The sequence below is a fragment of the Cyprinus carpio genome, chromosome B24 (assembly GCF_018340385.1).
Source record: "Cyprinus carpio isolate SPL01 chromosome B24, ASM1834038v1, whole genome shotgun sequence".
Taxonomy (NCBI): Eukaryota; Metazoa; Chordata; class Actinopteri; order Cypriniformes; family Cyprinidae; genus Cyprinus; species Cyprinus carpio.
In genome coordinates, this window is record NC_056620.1 from 1,257,603 (window position 1) to 1,267,870 (window position 10,268).

At 36.6% G+C, this 10,268-nt stretch overlaps 1 pseudogene; it reads left to right on the forward strand.

The window, feature by feature from the left end:
* LOC109070651 overlaps positions 1–10,268 on the forward strand; it is a 72,311-nt pseudogene extending 62,043 nt beyond the window's left edge.

Consider the following 10,268-nt stretch of genomic DNA (forward strand, 5'->3'; position numbering starts at 1 on the left):
GCTGCAGGAGCGACAGCCGAGCCTCGCCAGGAATCACACACTCAGGTGAGCCTCTCACATCGTGATTATGACTTATCTGTTAAATATGTCATTCTATATGACAGTGAACAGAACATGACAGACATAAAAGCATTGTAAAATACCAGCAAAACTGTTGCATTCTGGGAGTTTATTCTGTGTGTACAGACATATATAAATCCATTATGCTGTTATTGTCATCTAAAACTGTTAAAACATTTTAGTTCATTTAAATAAAGTTTACATAAATTATAAATAAATATATTAGTTGAAACAAGTTAGACTTGAAAACCCTAATCAAAAATTTGAATTGTTGCCTTGACTGCTGACAGAAATAAAATAAGTTAATGTTGAACTATTAAAATTGCTAAAATTAAAACATAAAATAAAGCTGATATAAGCGTTAGATGAAAATTTGAAATAAAAATTTTAATAAATGAATGAATGAATGAATTAATGAATGAATGAATGAATGAATGAATGAATGAATGAATGAATGAATTAATTAATTAATTAATTAATTAATTAATTTTGGGTCGGCCACCAACATAAATAAAATAAGTTTAATATAAAGTAATAAAATGACAAAAATAAATAAATAAATAAATAAATAAAAATCTATAAAAATGCATTAAAGCTAAATAAACAAAAAAATTAATACAATTGCAAAACAGTCCAAAACAAAATTACAAAAACTTAAAATAGCTGTTGCCTAAATGTTTATGTGTAATAAATTTTATGTTGAATCAAACAAAATATTTCCTTCTAAAGCTACAATTTGTAATGTCTACTTGATACTTTCTCATTTAACCCCAAAATATTTTAAATAATATTCTTTGGGTATTTTCACAGTCTAATTTATTTTGCGATTAATTAATCGAAACATCATGTAATTAATTAGTTAAAAAATTTTTATTGACTTACAGCCCTAAAAATTACATAAACTAAAATAAAGCCGATATAAAATAAAATGTAAATATTACTTGAAAAAATAAAACAAAATCAATTGGAAATGTTCCCTAAGATTATTCAAATTAAAACTGAAATACAAAAAATAACTAAAACTGTAAATAACACAAATAAAACAAAAAAAATAAAATAAAATAACAACCAAAATAAAACAAAAAAAAATGACAACTAAAAATATAAAATAAAAGCCGATTCAAAATATTAATAAATACTATAATAGTATATAAATAATACTAAAATATCACTGAATTCTGACTAACATTGGCGTGTTAAGCTCATATAGCAACACAGTTACAGTCTGACACAATAAAGATTCATGAAACATGCTTAGAACACGTAAAAAACAAAGTTTGTGATGGTGAATCAGCATTTAACTGTTAACAGTGCATTAACACTGGCTCTAATACAGCGAACCCATCATCATCTTAAAAGCATTCCAGAACGCACACTATAATTCCATTCAGCTAGTGAAGTGCTTTACTGTCACTTTCAAAAACAATTAACTTTCCATTAGTTCAGACGTTGTAAAAGCTACTCAGTGTGGAAAGAGTAAATGTGAGATAGTGTGAATGTTTACGTGCTCCATGCATGCTTTCTTTCAGGGAGCAAATCCATTACATCAGAACTGAAGGTCCTCAGGGCGTTGAAACGCTGTCCTGTGACGCAGACCTGGTCATGCTGTTAAGGTACAGTGACTGCAGTGTGAGGGACGAGAAATGCTGCATGAGTTCGGTGTTTTTGTTTGATTGGGTGCCGGCATGCAGGACTAGTTATTATTGGCTTAATCAACTCTGACTCTCCAAACAGCTAACACACAGCTGAATACTATTAATTGTATTTTTTATATATTTTATTTTTTTAATTTTTGATGTATTTAACCTTTATTAATTATACAATATTTATAAATAAATAAATAAATAAATAAAAATATGTTTTCTGCATGCATTCTAATATTTTTCCTCTCTGTCGTTCAGTCTATTTGATGAGGAGATCATGTCGTATATTCCATCTCACTCTTTCCACCCCGGCCTCAGCTTCTCTCCACGCTGCTCTCCTGGATCCTCACCTCAGAGTTCACCGGGTATGATCAAATTACTATTTAAAAGCAAGACTTTCATCATTGGGTTTGTTTAGGCTCATTTATTTGGACAAAACCGATACCCCTAGTTTAGCTTTGAAACTACTGGTAGATCTAGATCTGTAGCCATCTGTAACCAAAGAGAAAGACTATAGATGTACTAAAAGTTATTTATCTTTTAGAATAACACAAGCAAAAAGAGTGCATCAAAGCTAAAAGACATGGATTAGAAACTACAAATGGACAACTATTTCAAATGCCAAAGACACAATTTAAATGTTTTTACTAAATCTTCTAAAACATTTTCTCTAGCTCAGTAACAAACATCCACATACATACTGACTTCCAAGGCCTTTTTTAAAAGTCCATTTAAGCATCTGTGGAAACACGAGCCGGTCTCCCTTACGAAAAAGAAGTTTATTGAAGTATGCTATTAGTATACTTCTTTTAAACTAAAAAACTTTCAGTCTACTTTTTATGTACTTCTCGGAAATATACTTAAAATTACATTTAAGTATACTTGACTTATACTTAGAAAAAGTCTAAATATATTTGCGCTATAGCTACTTGTGCTCCGGGAATCAATGTTTTCATTGTTATAAGGTAGGGAGTGCCATTACACACCTTCTGTACAGAATTTCCAAAACACAAGCGAAGAAGAAACCGAAACAACAGATGCTGTTTTTGGTGTTGATCAACTCCATCTACGTTTTGAAACTTCATTCTGAATCCAATTCATAGTCTTTTTTCAGCTTCTTGTTCAAAATGTTGTTTATTTATTTATTTGTTTATTTTTTTTATTTATGGAACTTACTCACATTCAAGTGTTTATAAAAAAGAATGCATGTAGCTAGAATAAAATGTTTACAAGCAGATACCCTGTTCTTTTTTTTTGGATGTTTTGTATGTTCAGATATACATATAATAAAATATATACAAATATAATATATACAGTAGTTTACTCAGACTATACTTCATAGCGTACTAAAAATTCTAAAGTATTTAATTAGTAAACTATCAGTACACCTATAAGTTTTACTTTTAGTATAGTTGCAGTACAAAGTAAAAACATAGATGTAAACTAGTTACTGTTACTTCTGTTATACTTAAAGCATACTTAAAATATATACTTTTATATACTAGAAAGTGGGCCAATTTAGTCCAAAGGAGTATTGAACTAGTACACTTACAAGTATACTACTAGTACACTGATATTTGTATACCTACTACATAAAGTATACTTTAAAATATACTTGAACTTTACTTAAGTATACTTAATGAAATAAACTTGAAGTATACTTCTTTTTGGTAAGGGCTCTTGTGTGTAGCACTCTTGCACAAACCCAGCAAATGCTTTTCCCTAACAACGAGAGCTATCATTCCCCGCATCAGTTCTTCTGTGTGTTTGCGGTTGCAATCTGGCCAGTCTACCTCTTCCCTCGTGTTTAAACAAATCACAGCTCTTTCCTCACGTCAGAATGGTTCTTTCTGATCTGAGCATGATCACATACACTCAAACCCCAGCGAGACACGAGTTAAAGCGACTTCGTTCAATGGCGGACGTCCCGCTGTGCTGCACAGAATGAGCTAGCGAGTTTAATGAGCCTGTTCGGTACACTTGTGTTTGATGAGAAACTCAGAGTATGAGTAAAATTATTTCACAGCATGGTGCTGACATCCCTGCTCCTTTTGCTTTGTTGTTTCACATTGAGGCCCCTACAAATTTTTATATGCATTAAATGTATCTTTTCTTTGTCTTATTGCCCACTTGTATTTCATTTGAATACATTGTATGACATTTTCAAATAAAGAGATGTTCAAATATATACCAGTGTGTAATTTAATGCAATGGTATTATATATTTTGACAGGCTTGCAGAGGGCCAGAGCACCCGCTCCGTACCGCAGAGACTTTGAGGCAAAGCTTCGCAACTTTTACAGGAAGCTGGAGGCTAAAGGTTACGGCCAGGGACCAGGAAAAATCAAGTAAGTGTGTCAGATAGATAGATAGATAGATGGATGGATGGATAGATATACATTGATTTTGATTTGGTTTTATTTTGTGCTGTTATTAAGGCTCATCATCAGAAGGGAACATCTACTGGAAGGCACCTTTAATCAAGTAATGGCTTACTCACGCAAAGAGCTCCAGAGAAACAAGCTCTTCATCGCCTTTGTAGGAGAGGAAGGGTCAGTCGACTGTGTTCTCATTCACATGCATGTTATTGACAGACATACAACCCAGAACTTGGATCTTGACTGATCTAAAATATTGCGTTCATGTTGCCGATAGTTTGGATTACAGCGGCCCATCGCGGGAGTTCTTCTTCCTGTTGTCTCAGGAGCTGTTTAACCCCTACTACGGTCTGTTTGAGTACTCAGCCAATGACACGTATACAGTGCAGATCAGCCCCATGTCTGCATTTGTAGAGAACCATCTGGAATGGTGAGAGATCTTCCGTTTTCTACCTTACTACTATATCCCTCTTTATCCCCAATTATTGCTGCTTAGACTTGGAATGTGTTTGAAGTTCAGCTTTGTAGTTCTCTGGTTGATGTGGCATGTGGTTGAGGAATCGCATGCCTTGTGGTCAGAAGCGGTCACGCTACGTCTTTGTTTTGTCTCTTATTTTGGGATTTTCAATGACAGGGAAAATGGCCCTCTTGTTGAGTAAATTACAGTGTTAAGAAACTAAACACAAAGACAAATTCTCAACGTTTGCCTCGAACTTCATCCAAGAAGAGGATGTCAGTTTTGAGATTCACAACTTTTAATTGAATTTAAAAGTTGTCCCAAGTCACACTGTCTGACTTTCAAGCCCTATCCAGAAGGTAGAACATTTTAAAAGCCTATAATTGGGTCCAAGACAGGATATGTATTATATTAAAGCTGAACATTGATAAATGTTTTGCTGGACCCTCACAGGTTCCGCTTCAGTGGCCGAATTTTGGGTCTGGCTCTGATCCACCAGTATCTGTTGGATGCTTTCTTCACTCGACCGTTCTACAAGGCCCTGCTCAGACTGTGAGTCTCAGAGGTTTTTGGGAGTCGAGGTGACACCGTAAAGTGAGTTTCAGATTATGTATGTTGATTAGATGTGTGTGGTCCATAGAGTGACAGATCTGAGTGATTTGGAATACCTGGATGAGGAGTTCCACAAGAGCTTACAGTGGATGAAGGACAACGATATCACGAATATCCTGGATCTGACGTTTACAGTCAACGAGGAGGTCTTCGGACAGGTGCTGGATGATTCAGTCTGTTTTTGAAGCACTTTCAAGAAGGTTTTCATATGTGTTATGGGGCTGCAACAAGTTATTATTTTGATAATCGATAACTGATTAATCAACTAATCGTTAACTATTTCACCAATTAATCAGTAGGCTTTTATCAATTATTCAGCTTTTGCAATGTTATACATATTCTATACATATTCATACATATAGAGCTGCTTTATAGCAGAATATCAAGTTGTAATTCTAACTGAAAGTGACACTTACACTATTTTTTCATTTTTAATACTGTAAAGCTGCTTGCTTTAAAGCAATCTACTGTATAAAGAGCTATAGAAATAAACGTGATTAGACTGGAGTGCCGATTGCAGAGCTGATTCAAACGTATCCACATTGCTATGTTCAGATGCTTTCTTAACTACTGTTTTCCCATGCTGCATTTTTGTTGCGTTTATTTTGCTACTGAGAGGAAAGCGCACAGCATATATTTACATATTCATCTAAATGCCGTTTTCAGAAGTGTTGGGATCCACAAAACTTATTTTTATCCCTAACTGAGGAATAGAAAAAGAGGTTCAGCATCAATATACCGGGCCTTTTAAACATAACAGCATTTTTGTTTTTTGTTTATAAAACTTTCCCACACTCTACTGGTTCGAGGTCATTTGCACGTTTCATAAGCTTTTCTACTTCTCTTGGATTATATCAAGGAGGGCCGAATTACAGTCTTGAGCCACATCGCCCCACTGGTCAAACCATGTTATTGCAGGCTGTTACATTAGGTCATATGAGATATAAACGAATATTCAACAACAAAAATATTTGTTGACAATTTTTTATTGTTTACGTTGTCTTTAATATCAACTAATCGTTTCATCCCTGGTGTTTTACCAAAATACCAGCAATGATAGTGATAAGGGTTGAAGAAAACTGAGTCTCATGCTCAGGCATCTCCATTACGTATAGCAAGCAAAACCTGGTTACCAATTTTGGATTAAGTTGTAGTAAAACCACATTGTACTAAAAGTAATAAAAGTTGGCAAGTCGGGGTCACCAATGCAAACCGAGCCATACTGTTTACACCAATGCTTCTCAATCCCAGTACAAACCCAACCAGCTCCAGGGGGGGCTCCAGGACCAGAGTTAACACTGGTTTACACTTAACTTCTTAATGCATTGGACTCAAACTCAATTTCTGGAGTGCCACAGCTCTGCACAGTTTAGCTCCAACCCTAATCAAACGCACCTGATCCAGCTAATCAAGCTCTTCAGGATCACTAGAAACTTCCAGCAACCCTCCAGTAACAGATATTTTGAACTAAACTCTACATATCTGTGGTCCTCCAGCAATTGAGTTTGAGACCACTGCTATAGAACGATAACGCACTAGAAGCAGGTTTGGACACCCCTGGCTTTTTTAAACAAATCTCGGATAAATATTTTAACATCAAAAGAATTACGCACAACAAAAGTGGTTCAGGATGAATCCATGCTTTATAGGTGCCATGTCACTAATACTTGTAAACATTTCTTCTGCTGCAACAAAGGTTTGTACCAACCCTTGAAACTTGTTACATCTTTTGACAGGTGATAGAGAGGGAACTGAAGTCGGGAGGCTCCAATACCCAAGTGACGGAGAAGAACAAGAAGGAATACATCGAGCGCATGGCTAGATGGAGGGTGGAGAGGGGGGTTATGCAGCAGACCGAAGCCCTTGTAAGAGGTTTCTATGAGGTACGTTAGCTTGAATGGTAGTTTCACCAAAAATTAATTAATCTAATTCAGATGATTTGAATCTCATACACTGTATAAACTGTTCCTTTATGATGCAGGTTGTAGACTCCCGTCTGGTTTCAGTGTTCGATGCTCGTGAGCTGGAGTTGGTCATTGCAGGGACGGCCGAGATCGATTTGAACGACTGGAGATCCAACACAGAATATAGAGGAGGTGAGCGGATGCTTGCATTGTCTTTAAAAATCCATGGCAGCTGCTCAAAAGTGGGTAATATTGTCAGTTTTATTCTAAAAGCTATCCATAAATGTTTAATGTCTGGAGAGAAATGCTCACATGGTCTTCATTAGTGAGTAGAAGCTTGATTGCTCGGGTCAAGCATTTGTTCCATGCGAAGTGGTCTCACTTTACTTTCAGGTCTTCTGCCGTGAATTACTATGACGAGTCAGCAGGATTGTATCCCACAGCTAATGCCAAAACAAGTATCCCATCTGTTTAGATTGCAGTTCATCATTTAGAACGGAGCTGTTGACATTAAAAGCGTGACGGGTGAACCCTGTAGAAATTGGTTTAACCCTGCGGTGTTGTGGTTTCACGGGGTCGAGATAACCTCGGTTGAGTCTCTGGAGTCTTCTGTTGACTTTTCCTGCACAGCCTCTGCACGGTCAGATAGAGACATCTGAAGGGCCTCTTTAGAGGGACACATTCTCTTTTCTTCTTATACTTTGGCTAATTTAGATAAGCTTGTTTCTTGCTCCCCAAAATGCCACTCTTCTGCAGAGTTCAGCTCCAGTTCCAATAAAACACACCTGAACCAGTTAAAAAAGAGCAGCTTTCACACCAGAGGAACATCTTCATAGTTCTCATATGTGACCCTGGACAACAGAAACCAATCTAAACAATCATTCAATTTATGTAAGGATTACAATAATAACAATAGATGCAACAAATGCAACTACGTATTTGAAAATCTGGAATCTGAGGGTGCAAAAAAATCAAAATATTGACAAAATCACCTTTATATTTGTCCAAATGAAGTCTTTAGCAATGCATATTACTAATCTAATTAGGTTTTGATATATTTACAGTAGAAATATCTTCATGGAACATGATCTTTACTTAATATCCTAATGATTTTTGGCATAAAAGAAAAATGGATCATTTTGACCCATACAATGTATTGTTGGCTCTTGCTACAAATATACCCCAGAGACTTAAGACTGCTTTTGTGCTCCAAGGTCACATTGTAACTCTTAGTGGAAGTACTGGGATCAACTGGGAATGATTATAAGAGCACTAAATTAGCTCCTACTTCAGAGTAAGGTCTATTGGTGTTTATCTTCACCAGTCTCTCCATCACCCTCCAGGTTACCACGATGGGCACGTCGTGATTCGTTGTTTCTGGGATGCGGTGAAGCACTTCAATAATGAACAGAGGTTGCGCCTGCTGCAGTTCGTGACGGGAACGTCCAGTGTCCCCTACGAGGGTTTCGCAGCGCTCCGTGGCAGCAACGGCCTGCGACGCTTCTGCATTGAAAAGTGGGGAAAGATTACCTCTCTACCAAGGTATACTGAAAGAAATAACACGCCTTCTGCCTGCAGAATCACATATATCACAAAGTAATGCTAAACACAGCTTTGTATATCTTTTGATGACTTTTTAGTACTTGAGGAAGGCTAATTCATCAAGAGGGAAAGCTTTATGCAAGTTAAACTAAAATATTTTATCCAATTAACCAATAATAGATTAATATACCTATTTTAGTACATCTAAATCAGGTGTTGCCTTGGCAACAACAGGTGTGTGTGTGTGTATATATATATATACACAGGTGTGTGTGTGTGGTTGGCTGAATACAGTTGTGGTTTTGTGTGTGTGTGTGTGTGTGTGTGTGTATATATATATATACACAGGTGTGTGTGTGTGGTAGTTTTAGTTAACTATAATAACCCTGAAAAGACCCAATGAAAATTAACAAATCAACATGTGTGTGGTAGTTTTAGTTAACTATAATAACCCTGAAAAGACCCAATGAAAATTAACAAATCAACACTGTTTTCTTTTGTGTATTAAGGCACTTCCTATGAATTGCTAGCTGCTTATTCTAGTCGCTGAAAGATGCTATTAGGAGGAGGGGATATTATCATTCTGGAGACAAAAAAGTCTGATGTTATGAATATTTTTGGTGCGTTTACCCTAGAGAGGATATTTTAAATGCGCATACTGTGTATTGCTGAAAGTTTGTTTTTGTTTTGTCAACTTTTTGGAGCGCATTACCATATAGAAGGCTTGCATATGTGCTAGATTAGAGATGCTACACAGAAAGGCTCAGGATCTCAGAGACCTGCCCTGAATATTAAAAACCAAATGATTTTCTCTACCATTACACATTCGTTTCATATTCCTCATGGTTTATATTTCATAGAATGAATATGATGTCTCATTTTATAACAAGAACAGTCATGAGATTGAAGCAGTGCTTTGAGATCCTTACATTTCCATTTGTATTTGATAGTCAAAACACATTGAAATGAAAAACACAGACTGCAACACACAGAAATAATGAATGTATTTAGGACAGCGTCACCCAAGCAGATTCTTTGTGTGGTTGACTATAAGCTTGTTCAAATACTGTTTTGTTTACCTGCCATGGTTCTTCCACTCGGTGCAATTCAATCACAACAGCAAAGAACCCGCCTTACTGTTTAGACTTGTAAATAAAGCTACCCGAGATGACTGTGTCATCCTGGAAACCAACTGTTAGACTCAGAAACTCAGTTTGCATCCAGCGTTTCACCTTAAAAATCATCTCACTCTGTCCTGGCAAACAGAAGGGGCTGCGGATCAAAGCCTGGCGCCGTCAGCACTAAAGTACAGGCTCATATTTCTCTGTCAGGGTGAGAACGGCTCGGAGTTTGTCATTGTGTGTGCACTGCGTCAGCAGCCAGAGCTAAATAAGGCCAATGTGATGGAACAGATACAGATGCCTCACACTTTACAGCAAAGCGGAAGTCGTGGCCTAATAGTTAGACACACTTATTTAGTCTGAGGTCATGATAGAAGCTCCCTGACCTTTGACCTCTGTATTTCCGTCTGCTGCAGGGCACACACATGCTTCAACCGTCTGGATCTGCCTCCCTATCCGTCGTACCCTGTGCTGTATGAGACTTCTCACCGCTGTGGAGGAGACCAGCACTTGGTCTGGAGTGAAGAAGTGAGACTTGATTTTTTTTTTTTT